The 18,754-nt window shown below is 35.7% G+C and overlaps 1 long non-coding RNA gene across 1 annotated transcript; it reads left to right on the forward strand.

Annotated features, from left to right (window-relative positions):
* Positions 1-3,673: 3,673 nt before the first annotated feature.
* On the forward strand, positions 3,674-11,021 carry LOC111240767. The gene is made up of 3 exons (XR_002666324.1): positions 3,674-3,838; positions 3,931-4,047; positions 10,870-11,021. It is a non-coding gene; the product is annotated as an uncharacterized LOC111240767 (long non-coding RNA).
* Positions 11,022-18,754: the final 7,733 nt, after the last annotated feature.

An 18,754-nucleotide genomic window follows, 5' to 3' on the forward strand; every position in this document is an offset into this window, starting at 1 on the left:
GTGATAGGAAGGGTATGGGTAGGAAAATTTAGGAGGTGTAGGAGAAAAGGGTTACTGTTGGGCTTCAGTATTGGCTTGGTTTAGAAGAGAGGGGTGCAAGTAGGGAAATCTGGGGGTGCAAGGGTAAAAACTGACTGTTTGGCCCATCTGTCATTATTTATCAAATAAAATCTGATTTTGGGCTTTAAATTGCAAATTGGACCAATAAAACTCTAACTTCAGCTGCACAAATAAATATTAGAACATCCAATAATAATTTATGCAATTAAAATCACTTTTTAAGCCTTTTTTATTTTCAAACACACTAAATCCAATAATTACAAATCCGCTACAAATCAATCATTTAAGCACAAATATTCTATCAAAAATTTTAATTTTAAAGCATAAATATGGACATAAATATGCACTCATCAATCATGCATTACATTCGCACATAAGCTTAACGGAAATCGGTCCTCCTATCCCTATGTCTAGGTAATATTGCTCTCGAGAGAATTTGCCATGTCTAGATTTACCCATATGTGTCCATAAAGATGAAATCAAAGATCACGCTATTGAATGAGTTAAACAAAGCATGCATAGAGAATAAAGGAAAAACTCTAACAATTAATGAAATAAAGCATCAATTCAATATATAAGAGTTTTAAAGGATTACATCGTTTCCCCAACAACAATAGAGGTTTAGTTTACCATAGACATGGTGAAACTAGATGAAATTAATGAAAAAAGTGAAAAGATAAAGATAAACCCTAGAATTTGTAGAATGGAGCTTCCGCATCCAAAATCTGCCTCTAAGGGGTGAAGAGGGTGTTTTTGTGTCTCCTTCTGCCAAAAGATTACCTCTCTAGGTAGTATAAATCTATTTAAAGTTCATTAAATCAACAAACACTAGCCCAAGCCCAAAAGACTGACGCTCAACGCTGGGTTATCGCTCAGCGGTAGGTGCGACACTCAAGATGGACGCTTAGCGTTGACGCCTAGGCGTTTGGCAGTGAATTCACTGAAGAGGTCACCTCTCAGTGGTGGAGTAGCGCTCAGCGATGGGTGCGATACTCAATTTCTCCCCTCAGCATTGGCGTTTGAGCGTTTGACAGAGATCTCCACAGCGAGGCTGACGCTCAATGGTGTTTTAGCGTGTATCATGAAAAAGATAAAAAGAATTGAGCTAATGTGTAACATGAAAAAGATAAAAAAGATAGAAAAGATAAGCATGAAAGGAAAAAGCTCAATGCAAAAGAAAAAGGGAAAGTTGGGAATGAGTGAGATTGGTGAAAGAGAGAGTTTGTGCTTAAATATGAATATTTGAATAACTCTCTTAGCTCAAGGATTTTGTGATCTAGAAAAACCAATTTTCTTGTTAGCCCAACCTCATTATAAGCCTTGAAAAGTCCTTGTGATGACATTTATGTGTGAGATTGTTGATTGTAGTAGGTGAAAGGCAATTTTGTTTAATGTGACATGTGGAGAGTAGAGGGAAGGAGTGACCTCTTGAAACACTTGAGTGATTGAGTGAAACACCTTATTTGGTGAGGATTGATTCGATGAATTCATGATTTCATCTGTGCTTAGTTAATTGATCATTCTTAAGAATTACATCTGTTGAAAATTATGATTATGTGAACACTATGTGAGTTGTGATAAAGTGAAGCATGTGTGCATCTTGATGAGATTCCATGAAAAGCTGAATTGAGTAATTACTTGTTGTGAAAGAATGGATTTGAATGTGTTGAACCATGTTGAGGATAGGTGAAAAACTAAGTTTTGTTTTGTTTGCTTGAGGACAAGCAAAGTTCTAAGTTTGGGGTTGTGATAACAGTTCAAAAACCGTTATTTTCATACTTAATTTTGATACAAAACACACCCTTTATGACTTAGAAATTAGCTTGAAATCATCCAAATTGCTTTAGTTAGGTTAAAAGAGAGTCAAAGGTGGTTTAAGAGGTATTATGCCTTGTTTTCCTTGTTTTGATAGGGTTAGACGAGAACTGAATGATGGAGATTGAAGAAGAAAGGAGTTGGACTCAAGGAAGGACGAAAAAAGGTGCAAAGGAAGAATCACAACCATCTTTCAGCACTGAGCGCCAGCCTTGTGAAAAGAGTCACTGCCAAATGCTTAAGCGCCAACGCTGAGGGGAAAAGTTACAGCTGCGCACACTGCTGAGCGCCAGATCCAGCGCTGAGCGCTGACCTTCTCAGAGACAACACTGCCAAACGCCTAGGCGTGAACGTTGAGCGTCCTACTTGAGTGTCGTACCTACCGCTGAGCGGTGAAACCAGTGCTGAGCGCTGTAGCTAGGCTTGGACTAGTTTTCTATAATTTTTCATAGTTTATAAATAGATTTGTGTGATCCTTAGTGTTATCTTTTGGCAGAGAAAAGATGTAGAAAACCCATTCTTACTCCTTGAAGGCGGACTTTGGATGCGAAAGCTCCAATATTTCAATTCTAAGGTTATCTCTTTCATTCTTTTCATTCAATTCATATAGTTTCACCATGTCAATGGTGAAGAACACCCTTTGTTGTTGGGGAACGATGTAATCCTTTTGAAACTCTCTTATATCGAAGTTCTTATTTTATTCATATACTTGTGTTATCAATAGTTTGGGCTTTCTTCTCTATACTTCAAGCTTGCATTGTTTAACTCATTCAATGTCATGATCTTTGATTTTATCGATATGGACACATACGGGGGAATCTAGACATGAGGGAAATTCTCTTGATTATGAAATATTACTTAGACATAGGAATAGGACGATCAATTGCTTTAAGCTTCTGTACACTGAAATGTATGACTAATTACCAGGGAGACTAGACATAGTAAACTAGTAATTGGGATTAGGCTCTCTTTGCCGAGACATCGGGTTTAGAGTAAATTAGAAAATTGTATGACATTGATAACAAAGTTGAATTTAATAAGAATAGTAGATATAGAAGAGTGGATTAGGATGAAACCGTAAACCTCAGCAACACCATTGATTCATATCTTTATCTGTCAATTGATCGAGCTTTTGCATTTGCATGTTTATTTTAGTTTTTGCATTACAAACCCTAAATTTAATCTTTATCAAGTCTTACGAAATCAATTCACATAAACGATTAGGCCTAAGATTCCCTTGGGAAACGATATTCGGACTTACTATCTATTATTACTTGATATGATCCAGAATGTTAACAGAATGGTGAACTTCAAATGTCTGGCACTGAGAAACTATATGCTATTAGGGGTCGTAAAGAAGAGATGATGTCAAAAGTCATCAAGAAAACTGTTCGGTTTACTGTAGCAAACGAAGGACAATGCTACAAGAGATAAGGGTGAGAAGGTTGAACACTCTTTGTATTTGTTGCAAGTACTTCTTTCGTTTTTAAGGCAGCTGCATGAAGAATAGATGATTAAGAAAGAGACAGAAGCTAAGATACAAGGAATTATGTTTTTCTGTGGGAGACTTGGTTAAGCTTATTCTTGTGTGAATCATGCTACCTCTTTAAAGAGATTAAATTAATGCTGAAGCAAAGCTAGATTTGATTAGTGAATATTTGTGCTAAATTACAATACAAGTTATGCTACAAAACAATATTATACTAATTGAGTATTTAAATTAAAAATTGAAATATGCTTTGCTAATGCATTTCCAATTTTTTATTTTTCTGGTTTGGATTTCTAATCACAGGTGAAAAAATGGTTACTGGTGACAATTACTGTGAAAACTGCAAAAGCAATTACTTTGGAATGTGGAATACTTGGTTCATTCACTGATGCTACAAAACCAAACATCATGGAAGGAAAAACATTTCGTGGCCTGTCAGATGCAGAGAGAGATGAAATTGCTGATAGGATATCGGTAGAATCAAATTACTATGACAGCCTTGCTTTTGTGCTCTTGTTGTGGTATATATTTTTGCAAATAACATTTTTACCAATACTGTGTAACAGGTAATGGGACAGTCATCTCCCAATGACAAATTATTGCTAGTACAAGCATTGAGGAGGAAAGGTGATGTTGTTGCTGTAACTGGTGATGGAACAAATGATGCTCCTGCCCTTCTTGAGGTTTGCATATTAAATGCGTTTTTTTTACTATTTAACACCTTTTATATTAAATTTTAAAATTAATATTTTAAAAAACCTGTTCAAGATGATTTTTTGTACTGATGTTTTTGTTGTTTTTGTTTTGATATGACATCATTAACTTTTAATTAGACCGATTTAACTAACTCGTCCAATATGATTTTTACAAAAAAAATATATTTAGACTAAATTTTAACTAAATTAATAAATTACATTTAATATTATTACAATATATTTTAAAATATGTTTAACAGTTTATGCTAATTAAATTTTAAGATATATTATAGGAGATTGTAAGTTTTAATGCCTTTAACTTTGCTTACCAGAAGAATTAATGCATTGCTTTTTAGGTACACATTTGGCCATTATATCATGATTTTATATTATAGTATGAGTGATGCATGGATTGCTATTTGATTTCTTATGAATATGTTTGTACATTTTTTTTAAAGCATTGCAACAGGGTCTAAATTGGATTTGACTTTTTGATAGAATTACATGATATAATAGTGACTTTTAGGGCATGATTGCTTTCAATTAATTCTTAATTAAAATAGGTATGATAGAATATGTTTAATTGCATTTTGTCCATTTATGTGAAAGTGATATGTGTTGCGGGTATACCGCTTGTCTTTGCATAATAGAATTTCATACAAACGTGGGGTCTATATCTTTTACGCATTGTGAATGGATAAATATGAGTGAACAAATAGTATAATTTCTTGGTTTCTATTTCTTGCTTAATTATAAGACAAACAAAGTTGTAGGACTCAGATATGTAGTTGATTCGAATTTGAGGGCACACAGGGGTCATGGGCTTTTGTGATTAGAGTGGATTTTATGGAACTTGAGATTAGCTTTGAGTATATATATTTGGAAAATGATATTTTAACACTATTTTTTGACACTGTACATGTGTCAAAATGTGATTGGACGATTTCAAATTAAAAAAGTTGAGACAGGGGTATATTTGGAAGAAAAAAACTAAAGTTTGTTTTTTTTAATTTGAAATCGTCCAATCACATTTTGACACGTATACAGTGTCAAAATGGTATAAAAAAAGGTGTTAAAATATCATTTTCTTATATATTTTTTGAAGTATAGTTTACGGAGGAAGTAAGGTAAATGTAGGAAAGAATAAATAAATGAAAACTATATAATAAAGGGTATGGGGAAAAGGCAGCGTAAGGGGAAGTCTTTTTTTGGGTTGTTTTCGTTATATTGATAATATTAGCATGTTGAAGTCATTGACACAACTTAAGGATTGATGTTTATGTAGTTGTTGAGTTTGATTATTGGAGGAAATCATCCGTGCTTTTGCATTTATTGATAATGAATATATACAAATTTCAAGCTATAATTTAGGTTGCCATTATAACTCAAGCTATAATTGAGGCTAACCTTTAGGCAACTAATGTTACAGAATATACTCAAAATAATAACAAATTATTTTATAAAAGATCATATCTAACACACCTCCGCAGTCGAAGCAGAAGGTTTACAAACGCTTAGACTATCCCAAAAATCATCAAAGAGTATGCACGGAAGGCCTTTGGTGAAGATATCAGCAATTTGATAGCGGGACGGAACATGAAGGACACGGACTTCACCACGCACAACTTTTTCACATACAAAGTGAATGTCCATTTCAATGTGTTTTGTGCGTTGATGTTGAATTGGATTACTTGATAGATAAATGGCACTCATATTGTCACAATACACCATTGTAGCTTTGTGAATTGGGCAATGAAGCTCAAGAAGGAGGTCTCGAATCCAACAAGATTCAGAAACAACATTAGCTACTCCTCAGTATTTGGCCTCAGCACTAGAGCGGGATAATGTAGGTTGTCGTTTGGACGACCATGAAATCAAATTATCACCGAAGAAAACACAATATCCAGAGGTAGATCGTTTAGTATCCGGACATCCACCCCAATCGGCATTTGTGTAGGAGAGGAGGTTGTCAATGGTGGATTTATACAGATGCAGGCCAAAATCAATAGTACCCTGAATGTAACATAAAATACGCTTGAGAGCATTCATGTGATTTTCCTTGGGATCATGCATATGAAGACATACTTGTTGCACCGCATAAGAAATGTCAGGCCTTGTAAGAGTAAGATATTGTAATGCACCTGCAAGACGTCTATACTTAGTAGGATCTACATAGGGAATGTCATTAGAGGCACCAAGTTTGGGCTTCGTATCAACCGGTGTTGGACAAGTTTTACAATTAGTCATCCCTGCTCTTTCAAGAATTTCTTCCGCATACTTTTTCTGCGAGAGAAACATACTGGTTGCATTACGGGTAACTGCAATCCCTAAAAAATAGCTCAGTGAACCAAGGTCCTTCATAGCGAACTCTGCACTTAATAATGACATAATTGACTTTCTAAGAGAGTCGGAGGAGGCTATTAGGATAATATCATCAACATATAACAGAATATATGCAATGTCAGATTCCTTATGATATATGAAAAGTGAGTGATCAGATTTACTATGATTGAAACCGATTGTGGCCACATGATCTGCAAAACGCTTGTACCAAGCACGAGGGGCATGCTTTAGGCCATAGAGTGATTTCTTTAACAAACATACATAATCAGGATGCGAGGAATCTTTAAAACCCATGGGTTGATGCATATAAATTGTTTCATTGAGAGTACCATGTAAAAAAGCATTTTTGACGTCCAACTGATGAATGGGCCATGACTTTGATAAAGCAATGCTCAAAACTGTGCGAATGGTCGCCGACTTCACTATCGGGCTGAATGTTTCATCACAATCTACTCCTTTCTTTTGTGACCTGCCATCACCTACAAGACGGGCTTTATACCTCCCAAAAGAACCACCAGAGTTGTGTTTATGTCGAAAAATCCACATAGACCGAATTACATTCACATCAAGAGGTTGGGGTACCAACTCCCATGTCTTATTTTTAATTAGAGCATTATATTCATCAGTCATGGCATTTTTCCAATTTGAGTCATGAAGGGCACTCACCGAATTTTTAGGTAAAGGAGAAATAAAGGTGGTGGTGGAAGTACTCAAATTATGGGCATATTTGGGGTTTGGTTTAACTATGCCATGTTGACTACGAGTGGTCATTTGGTGAAGCTTAGGATTGGGTATTGGGGGCTGATAGGTATTGGTCAGAGAAGAGAGAGGAGTATTTGGTGAGGCTAAGATTTGAATGGTGGGAGCGGGTGGGGTTGGTTGAGGAGAAGGTGGTCGAGAGTCTTGGCCTGGATGTGTGGTGGGGTTTTTAAAAGGGAGAGTGGGCCATAGGTGATGAGTTAAATGTGGAGAGGTGTCTTCACCTAAAGGGTCATACGCACTTGGGGATGGATAATGTATTTTGGAGAAAGGAAATTGTGTCTCATCAAAAATTACATGACGGGAAATGATAATTTTTCCACTCGAAAGATCATAGCACTTGTAACCTCTATGATGTGATGGGTAGCCAAGAAAAGCACATGGGGTGGACCTTGCTTGCAACTTATGAATTGTAGTGGCTGGAAAGAGTGGGTAGCATAGACAATCAAAGACACGAAGATGGGAATAGATGGGATCTTTCTGATAGAGGACTTGCGTTGGGGAACAGTATCCGAGGACTTTGGTGGGAAGAATGTTTAGAAGATAAGTGGCCATTTGAAGAGCATGATGCCAAAAGGAAGGTGGCATGGATGAGTGTGCTAATAAGGTCCGCACAATGTTATTGATTGATTTAATTTTCCTTTCAGCTTTGCCATTTTGAGGAGAGGTGTGAGGATAGGAGAATCGAAATTGCATTCCACTTTGTTGGCATAATTTTTGAAATTGACTATTAGCAAATTCCTTTCCATTATCACATTGGAAATTCTTGATGTCTCTTTCAAATTGTGTTTTAATTAGAGTTTTGAACAATTGAAAGAGGGAAAAAACTTATGATCTTTTAGAAATGGGAAAAGTCCACAAGAATTTGCTAAACATCAAGAAACAATACATAATACCGATGGCCAGAAGAGCTAGATATAGGTGATGTTCAAATATTACTATGAAAAATATCAAATGACAATTCAGTGAACGAACAAGACGCACTAAATGGCAATTTCACATGTTTACCAAGAGGACAAGAAGTGCAAAAATTATTATTTCCTTTATTACAATTGATAAAATTCTGACGACAAAGAGATTTGAGAATAGTAGGTCCCGGGTGGCCTAAGCGATTGTGCCACAAATTAGGAGACAGGGCAGTTAAGGCTGAAGGAAATGTTGGAGAAGATATGTCCTGATTTTTGGAAGGGATGGGGTAGAGATCTCCAGAGCTGTTACACCTCATTAGATGGTTCCCCGTCTGCAAGTCCTTCACAAAATATCCAAATGGATCAAACTCAACAGAAACCAAATTCTCACTTGTGAATTTACGAACAGATATTAGGTTTTTAATGAGTTTTGGGGCATGCAACACATTGTTTAGGTTTAAAGGAGGGTGGGGTGGGGATAGTGTAGTGCTTCCATGACCATGAATAAGAATCAAATGACCATTACCAACAACAATATTATGATCTTTGCTCGAATAAAAATAAGATGAGAGTGTACCTTGGTCTGCCGTCATATGAGAGGTAGCACCAGTGTCCATATACTAATTCTCATCTGGTTGAGATAGTGAAAGGCTATGCATGGCCGCATTAAAATCTGTTGGTGTGTAACCAACATTGGATGGTGCTACCGATGCATTATATGCTTGCTGTGGTGGTCTTGATCCAAGAATACCAACTTGGCCTGGAGGTCTAGGCAGCCTTGAGGCTGCTGGATAAGGACATGGAGGTTGGGCCCACCCCGCCCAAGGATTAAAGAAGGGATGCTGGTATGGTGGGTAGGTTTGGTACTGCTGCTGTTGTGGTGCACCACCCCTTCCAGCGCCTGCAGCCCATGCACCACCACGTCCGTCTTTTCCACCGCGGTTGTTGTTGCCTCTGCCTCTGTTGTTTTTCTTGCCGCGATTGGTATTATTACAACCCTATGATGAAGTGATGTTGCTGTTATGGTGTTGCGGCTGTGAAGAGAAGCCTTCATCAACGGTTAAGAGGGCAGTGGAACCAGATTCACGGGCTGCTCGCTCCTTAATCGTGGTCTCTTCCAACTTCAAACGAGAACATGTTGTAGCAAAACTGGGCAATTCATCCTTCTGTTGCATAATTGTGACAAAATCAGCATAGGTTTCGGTTAAGCCAGCGAGCAAGCGGAGCACAAGACGTTGATTTGAAACAGGAGCCCCGACATTAGATAATTGGTCAGCAAGAGATTTGAGGTGGTTGCATTAGGAGGAGGTTGAGGAGAAATTAGTCAAGTACGTGTTTGTGAACTGAGTTTCAAGATAAACCGCCCGAGAGTTTTTGTTATCTTGGAATAAATCAGCTACACACTGCCAGGCTCTTTCAGCCGAATCATCAGCCATAAGGATCGATGTGAGAATATCAGGAGATATAGTCGCATAAATCATTGAAGTACAACAACATCAAGACGGTTCCATAGTGGGAGATCAACGGCATTGGTTGTTTGATATGTTGTTATGGTTGCAGCATCCGTAGGGGGAATGATATGTTCAAGCACTGAATGAACTTTAGCTTGGACCTTAAATAGGGTTGCCCGTGAGTGATATTGGCCGGTTTCCATGTCCAAGGTGATTGGAATAAGATGTTTCACATTGGTGATAGCTAGGGCAGAATGATATTTGGAATTTTTGGCCATTGATGAGCAACAAAAGTAAGAAGGAAGGGGAAAAAGAAATTGCTTGGAAGAAGAGAAAGAACAGTGACGGTTAGGTGTTTTAGGATTTGAGGAAGGTAACCTAATATGATACCATGGAGGAAATCATCCGTGCTTTTGCATTTATTGATAATGAATATATACAAATTTCAAGCTATAATTTAGGCTGCCATTATAACTGACAAGCTTTAATTGAGGTTAACCTTTAGGCAACTAATGCTACAGAATATACTCAAAATAATAACAGATTATTTTATAAAAGATCATATCTAACAATTATTTTAATTGAAGAATTACTTTGAGTTCTAGAACTTTGAAACTGGTGGATAAATGTTATTTTGATAATACTTATGAAAAGACTTGAGATTTGTGTTATAAATCTGGTGATTGGTTGGAAGATGTATGTTATTGAGATTACATGTAGAATGTATTGAGAATATGATTTCAGGCTTGTGATTGGTGAGCAATGTATATTATTGAGACTATGTATATTTTGATAATGGTGAGATAAATCTTATGATGTGTGGGGAAATGCATGATAATGAGAATGTGTGTAGAATTGTGATGTGAACATGAAAATATGTTATTTCCTTGTACTATCGTCGGTCATGGATGAACTGTGTTGGACTCTCGTTTAGAGATAGTGATTCGAGTGTCACTTCCCACTACGGGGGATGTAGATGTCTCGCCCAAAATGACTTCGGCTCGTGTGAGTATAGTGCTCGGTGGGTGCGCCTAACCGAAGTTTTTACTCGTAATTCCTTGAGAAGTCAGGGAGATAGGTTGGAAGTTGCGATGGAAGATGACTCGAATTGTCCTGTTAGGTTCTTGTTAGTGATAACCGGTTATGACGACACAGTAAAAGGAAACAACATTGGGTCATGAATGCATTGACTGTGATGGAAATGTTGACATGAAATATGTTGTATGGTTATATTATTCTGTGTTTAATATGAATATGATATTTTGTATGCAATGATATTTCTGGTTGTTCACCCTTGCATGTTGTGGTTATGGTTTCCACCTACGATGACCGTACCTGTATGGGAGTAGATGGCGTTGCAGATAAAGGCTGGATCGAAGTAACTGGTGGGATCTTTATATCAGGGTTGATTACTTATTATGTTTAAAATTTTTCAGACTTGGTATTTTATGTAAAAATGATATTCTAGAATTTTAGACAACGTTTATAATTGTGTTTTGCTTCTGCGTTTTAATCAAATAAAGTTTTATTGTCTTAAAGGATTGTTTTATCAAAATATTTTGTGAAAAATTTTACACCCTGACATCTCAAAAATCGAGGTGTTACACTTAGTAGAGTCAAGACAGTCTTACTTCAAACCCTTGCATCAATACACTTCAGAAATCATTCAGACATTAACATTTACACATTATAAATCTTTATATCTTATTCCAAATCACACAATCAGACAAAAGGAAATTTTCATCATACAAAGTTATTATATCATGTACAACATTTACACCTCCTTATTTTTCTTCTACGTTTTGTTCTTATTAAGATAAAATTCATATTAAAGCAATAAAACCAAGGTATATAAACAAAAAAGGGTAATGCTCGATGTTAAGGCTCTAGCAAGTGTACTGGATCGTATCAAGTAATATTATAACGGTAAGTCTGAGTATCGTCTCCCAAAGGACTTAGGCCTAAATGTTCATGTGATAAGTTGACATCATAAGACTTGAATAAACGATAATTTGAGTTTTAAATGCAAAACAAGAAATAAACATGCATGCAAAGATTTGATCAATTGGCAATAAAAGATATGGATGAATGATGTTTTTGGGGTTTACGGTTTCATCCTAATCCACTCTCAAATATCTACTATTCTTATTAAATTCGACTTTGTCATCAATGTTTATGCCACTTTCTATTTTACCTTAAACCCAATGTCTCGGGGAAAAGAGCCTAATCACAATTACTAGTTTACTATGTCTAGTCTCCCTAGCAATCATTCATGCATTAAATTGAGTAGAAGCTTTAGGCAATTGATCCTCCTATTCCTATGTCTAGGTAATACTGCTATCAAGATAAATTCCTCATGTCTAGACCTAAATATACGTGTCCATATAGAAAGAATCACAAATTATGCGTTTGAATAACGTCTTAAACAAAGCATTAGCAAGAACGGAGGAAAAACTCAAACAAATGATACACAAAAGTATATGAATAAAATAAGAAATTCAATATAAGAGAGTTTCAAATAGGATCACATCGTTCCCCAACAATAAAAGAGTTTAGTTCACCATATTCATGGTGAAACTAGATGAATATAATGGAAAGAATGACAAAGATAACCCTATATTTGTAATATTGGAGCTTTTGCATCCAAAATCCACCTCCAAGGTGTGAAAACCGTGTTTTTGCATCCTTTTTGCCAAAAGATACAAGCTCTGGTTCGTGCAAATGTATTTATAATACAAAAAAATAACTGAATTTAAGCCCAGACCCATAAGTACACCGCCCAACGGTGGTTAACACCGCCCGATGGTAGGTGCGATTCTGTTTTCACTCCTTGGCGGTGCCCCTTAAGCGCACAACAGTGTTTGCATTGAAGGTCATACCGCCTGGTGATGGCTGCGGTTCATCATTACTTCACTTTTCCACCTTCTTCTGCATCCAACACTTCTCTTCCTTCAATTCCTTCATCAAACTCCTGATAAATCCCGTAAAAACAAGGGAAACCAATCATAAAACCCACTTTGACTCTCTAACTTTCTAACTTAAGCAATTTGCATGATTTCAAGCTATTTCTAAGTCATAAAGGGTGTGTTTTGATGTCAATTTTAAGTATGAAAATAACGGTTTTTAGACTGTTATCACTCGACAACAACTTCCTAATGATCAATGCCAACAACACCTAGAGTCGTTGATTTTTTTTTGTAATTTGAGATAATATCTTTAGAATCTTCCTAATTAGAGGAAATAGATACATAATCTTTTGTTTTATTTTATTTTCCTATTTTCATTTTTAGTAGAATTTGATTATTACAAATAAAGGGTATGAGAATGCATTTTTCATGATTGAGAATAATAAAATAAGTCTTATTTTCAAAATCTTAAGCAATACAATGGCTCCCAAGCACCCAACGCCAGCACCTTGAGATACTCTCTATCGAGATAGCACCCAATGGTCCCAAATCATGGTGCTCAGCGCCAAAAGCCACTACAACTCATTGTCCAAAGAATGTTTGGCGGTATTGGAGTGGCACCTGGCACTACCTCCATTGGTGCTCTTTGACTTTAAATTTTAAACCCAATGTCTAATGGTACTAATGTGGCACCTAGTGTTAAATTAGCACCTGGAGTTGCGTTAACACATGGTGCTATGTTGAAAGGCTTTTTGGTCGCACAAAAAGTCAACAAAACCTAAATTTCCCCACTAATGTAATATAGGGGTCAACCAAGGGATCAATCCAAGGACTTGGCAAAATCAAGTTTATGATTATAGAATTAAACCTAATTACTATTTACTAAAAACTAAAACTGGTGGGGAAAATAAAATTTATTGAATGAAATCTAAAGAAAGAAACTAAATGCAAATGCATGATTAAATCTATCTAAATGATGTATGAAATAAAGGAAACTAATACCTAAGTAAACGAATGTGTAAAGGAAAAGGAAACAATGCATGACATCTAACCTATATTACTGTAACTATGAATGATACGACTAAAATATGCAATAGAGAGAACATAGTGATATATGTGATGAAAACAGAAACTGTATAGAAAATATGAATGCACTGATAAGGAAAGAATGATGTATGTATGAATGAAAGGAACAAAAATAATGGATGACTTCTAACCTAAAATGATAAGCTATTACAATCCAAAAACTTAAACATTACTAATGATAGAATCTAAAATCAAAAGAACAATTACTAAATTCAGAAATGAATATCAAATGAATATGATCAATACAAGAATGGAACAAAAACTATAACAGTGCTGGAAGTGTAAATGCAAAAAGAAATGTAAATTGAAACTGAAATTGGAAAGAGAAATTCTAAAATAAAGGCCTACAAAAAGATGAAATAAAGGCCTACAAAAGGAAACTAAAATTTTATTTATTTATTTTTCTAAAAGGAAAATTACTTATTTATTTAAAAACCTATTTTGTTCAACTAAAAAATGAAAATTAACACTATTTCTATCAAAAACCTATATTTACCCTGTTTAAACTAATCTACCTTAATTCTGAAAAATTAAAAGCTAAACTAACCTAAAAGAAGACTATTAACACAGAAAAATGGGAAAATTTAGAGACTTAACACACCCCCACACTTAAAGAACTGCCCTCCTGGGCAGGGAAAATTAAAATGAAAGAGGAAAACAGAGACTCAAACTAAAGACAAAAGAATCAAAATGAAAACTCAAAAACACTATCACAACTCACTCAACCCTGCTCATTCAATCAATTCCCAACCATCTCTTCAAATCAGAAACTGCATAACATATTTCTCAACCTTGAATCTCAGTATCAGCAATCCAGCAAGTGGTAAACAATCAAATTCGGCCAATTTAAGCAAGGAACATAAGCAGAGCAGCAAAGTCAGATTCAGCCTCACAGGAACAGTGTTTGCACTCATATTCACTCAACTATTTAGGCTCATCCTGTTTCACTCAGTCATGACATGTCAACCTCTATTCTTAACTTTGAAAGGACTTTAAGTGACCATGCTCAGCTCTTTGGTTTCATCTAGATCAAAAGGACTTTGTTGGCTTGGAATGTCATGGTATGAAGGCTAAGAAAACACAAGGCTTAATGGAAATGAAGAAACTGTGAAGAGGAGGAAAAAAACTAGAACTCAGTACACTGTTTTTGATATTTTCGGCCAGTCCAATCTGCTCTTTCTTTCTCTGGTTTTCAACTCTTTCAGGTCACATTTTTCTTTCAATTCTTTTGCATTATCTCTTTTTTCCAGACCTGCTCTTTTCTTTTTCTTTTTTTTTTCAACACAACCAGATTGCTCTTCTTATTTTTCTTTTCTTTTTCTTGGCCTTTCTTTTTCTCTATTGCACTCACTAAGTTCCTAGATCCTCCATCCCTCTCACATGTCTCTACAGGTCAGGTATTTGGTGGGAAAATGGCTTGTAATGAATGGAAACAAGGAAAATTGGTTAAGGCTCAAAATAAGGTACAATGGTCAGAACTGAAATGGCAAAACTAAATGGTTATGGATGGTAAGAAACCATGCCTAAATCATGTCTAGAGTCCATTAAGAGCAAGCACATCAACAAAGAATCAATGCAAAATCAGAATGAAAATCAAGCATGCATGAAATCTCACAAGAAAGGCAAAAAAATTGGCCCAAAATTTCTCCAGGTTAATAATTTGCCAAAACTGACTTGCTACCCTCTTATATGCAAAAATGCTTAATTAAACTGAACTCAGATGCAAAAACCAAAGCTAGGAATACCTCTACTTGAATCTAAAGCAAAGAATTACATCAACAGTTCTAATTTACAAAAATGAAACTGAGAAATTCATTAAAATAGCAAAGGATGAATAAGAGAACAAGACAGAACCCAAAATGACACTAGAAATATCAAACAAAATGACCTAAACTATGTACCATCTATAAAATCTAAGACTGGACAAAATGCAACCTAAAAAGAACCTACCAGACTAAAACAGATTCAAATCTAAAAGAAAGAGAACCTAAGAAAATCCTACCAGTAGCTATGAATGGAAACGATCCTAGGAAGCTATTTCTAAAAACCAAAACAGAACCTAGAAATTAAAATCTCAGAACAAAACCTATAAGGAAAAAATGAAACAAATGCCTACTTACAAAAATTAAAACAGAACATGAAAATGAAAAACACCTAAGACAATTGCTAATGCTAAAACAGAAATTAAAGAATGTCCAACGCATGAAATAGAAAGCAAGAATATAAGAAGAGAAAGAAAATCCTAATATGAATTCTAATTACAGAAACTATAAGCAAAAATAAAGTCTAATCCTACAACCTAAAACAAATTCTAAAAGCATAAAAAAAACTAAGTATTTACAGACCAAAATTAAGAATTTTACAAACTAAAACAAGAATGGCAAATATTTACACTTATGAGCTAGATATTTACAAACACCATCAGATCTTAGAGAAAAAAAAATTTACCCCTTATTCTACTCAGAAACAGATATCAACAGAGCTTATTTACATCAGAACAAACAAAAACAAAACTTTAAATCTATACCTTCCCACCCCCACACTTAAGAGGCACATTGTCGTCAATGTGTGAATGGGTAATATTCTATCACTTGCAACTAAGTAATAAAAAAAAAGTGTTCCCTTCTAGAAGAAAAGAAAGACAATGCATCAAACATCCAACCATGAAAAAGCACCGTGAGCTACATTTCTTCTCCTCAGAAAATTGTTCAAGCCGAGAATCTCCTAATAATATGTTAAAATGTGTGCTGGCTGGAAAGGAAAAACACAAGGCACCATTTCCTCCTCTGCAAAGTAACGACTCTACCAAGAAGATGTAGGCACCGTCCCAGCCTTCAAAAACGTTACAACCCCCTTGCAGAATCTGCCGAGACAGAGTGAATAGCCTCCTTCAATGTGACGACTGCAACTTTTTCTAAGGGGCCATGTGTCACAAAATTTAGGGTGGGGTCCACCCTAAAACCTTAGGGTTTGGTGCCAAGTGTCCCTCAAAGTTTGGGCCTATCATGAAATTTGCCAACATTCACCCACAATGTAAAAATTTGCCAACATTGCCAAGTTTCTATGGGTTCAGTTTTCAGCAGACTAAAGGCATTGACATCTATGTGAACCTCAAAGGAATCAATAGGAATGTTAAGTTCAGAGTATACCTGAATTTTTTGCTCAGCAGATACTTCATCAGGATCATTTCCAGCCATTTTGCTCAGCAGCTTCCTTGCTTCTGTCGGTGTCTTATCTAGGAGAGAACCTCCAACTGCTGCATTAACCAACATCTTGTCTTTGTAAAGCAGACCCTCATAAAAGTAAACCAGAAGCCTGGGCTCTGAAATCTGGTGGTTGGGACAGGTTGTGCAAAGCCTGTTGAATCTCTCCCAACACTCAGCTAAACTTTCCTCTTGAAACTGTCCAAGAGCCATGATTTCCCTTCTGATATTGGCCACTTTGGTTGCTGGGAAAATTTATTGAGGAATCTCTGTTGCATCTCCTGCCAATTCCCAAAAGGTTGGTGCTGGTAGATAAACTAGTCTCTGGCTGCATCATGTAGGGACATGGGAAATGCCTTCATTAGCACTGCTTCCTCTGAAATTCCCGTAGACTTCATGGAAGCACATATCTAGCTGAATTCCTTGATATGCTTGTGTGGATCTTCATGTGTCAGCCCATGGCAGAAGCTTAATTAACTTGGTTTTCAGCTCAAAATTAGGCATCTCCCTCATTTGTGGTGCTTGAAGGCAAGGAGGGTGGAGGACTGTCTCCTGATTATTCCACTCCTTCATAGACATCTCTCTTGGCCAGACCATAATGGCTAATCCAAATTTGCAGCACAGAATTTGCCTCTAGACCAAGGACAACAATAACTACAATCCTGCACTAGTCATCCACTTAAGTAGAGAGGTTATACCAGAAAAGAACACAAGAAACAAAACTGAAGCAACAACCTATATTTTTAGATTTTTACAAAATAACAGCGAATGCTTAAACAGAAAAAAAAATGAATGCAAGAATTACAATGACAAGAATCACTACTCACAGATGCTGGAATTTCAGAAACAGAAACCTAAACACACAAAAAATGTAAAAAGAGAAAACCAGAAACCTACAAGGATAACTCTACAATCTAAAACTTAAGTCGCCAAAGTCCCCGGCAACGACGCCATTTGTTGAAAGGCTTTTGGTCGCACAAAAGTCAACAAACCTAAATTCCCCACTAATGTAGTATAGGGGCAACCTAGGGTATCAATCCAAGGACTTGGTACTTATTAAGCTAGAATTATAGAATTAAAACCTTATTATTAAAAAAAACATAACTAAAACTAGGTGGGGAAAATAAAATGAAATTTAAAAATAAAAGAAATAATATGAAGGAGTGATTATACTAAAACAGAATTAGAATGGTATCTATACTATAATGAAACACTATCCATTTATGAAAAACCCAAAGTGATGAACACTACTACAATGCAATAACAAGACCTAAACCTATGAATGATATGACTAAAATATGCAAAAGAAAGTAAAATTGAATACTGTAAATGATTACAAAGAAAACATATATTCTGAATGCATGAAAAATATGATCAACCAATTCACACTATCATATACATGACCTGGAAAGAAACAAAAAAACTAAATGCAAGGAATTTGAATCTTCAAGTATCATAAACGAATAAAAGAAAATAAGGGAATTCAACATCTAAACTAAACGAACCTAAAATCCAATCAATCAGAAATACTAAAAATCCTAATAACAAAATAAGAACCTTAGGTAAAAGCAAAATTTAGAGATAAATGTGCATTAAGCTGGACAAAAGAATCTCAATTACTCTTAGAAAGACATTCTGAAAAGTCAAGCCCTCTTTGGGGTCTTTTTAGTTCATAAAACTTAAGGTGGTAATTCTCATTCAATCATCCAATCCTATGCATATCTAACTCAGAATTATAGCTTTAACCAAAGACAACAACTACTAACATAATAAACTTAAAGTTCAGAGAAGCTAATTGAATTGGGCACGAGAAACATAAAGGTAAAAGATAAGAATCCTAAACTAACAAGACTGGAAATTAAATTGGCAAAAGAGTAAATTGAAATAATAACAATGAAGAGTGTAGAAAGAAACACATCAAACAGAGAAATTTTATTGAAAGCTGAAATCAAAATACAAGATACCAGAAATCACCGAAAATCACGGCCTGTCACCCTCGCAACTCGATGAAATCCAAAATCGAAGAATAGTGTATCTAC

This window comes from Vigna radiata, unplaced genomic scaffold (assembly GCF_000741045.1).
Source record: "Vigna radiata var. radiata cultivar VC1973A unplaced genomic scaffold, Vradiata_ver6 scaffold_424, whole genome shotgun sequence".
Lineage (NCBI taxonomy): Eukaryota > Viridiplantae > Streptophyta > Magnoliopsida > Fabales > Fabaceae > Vigna > Vigna radiata.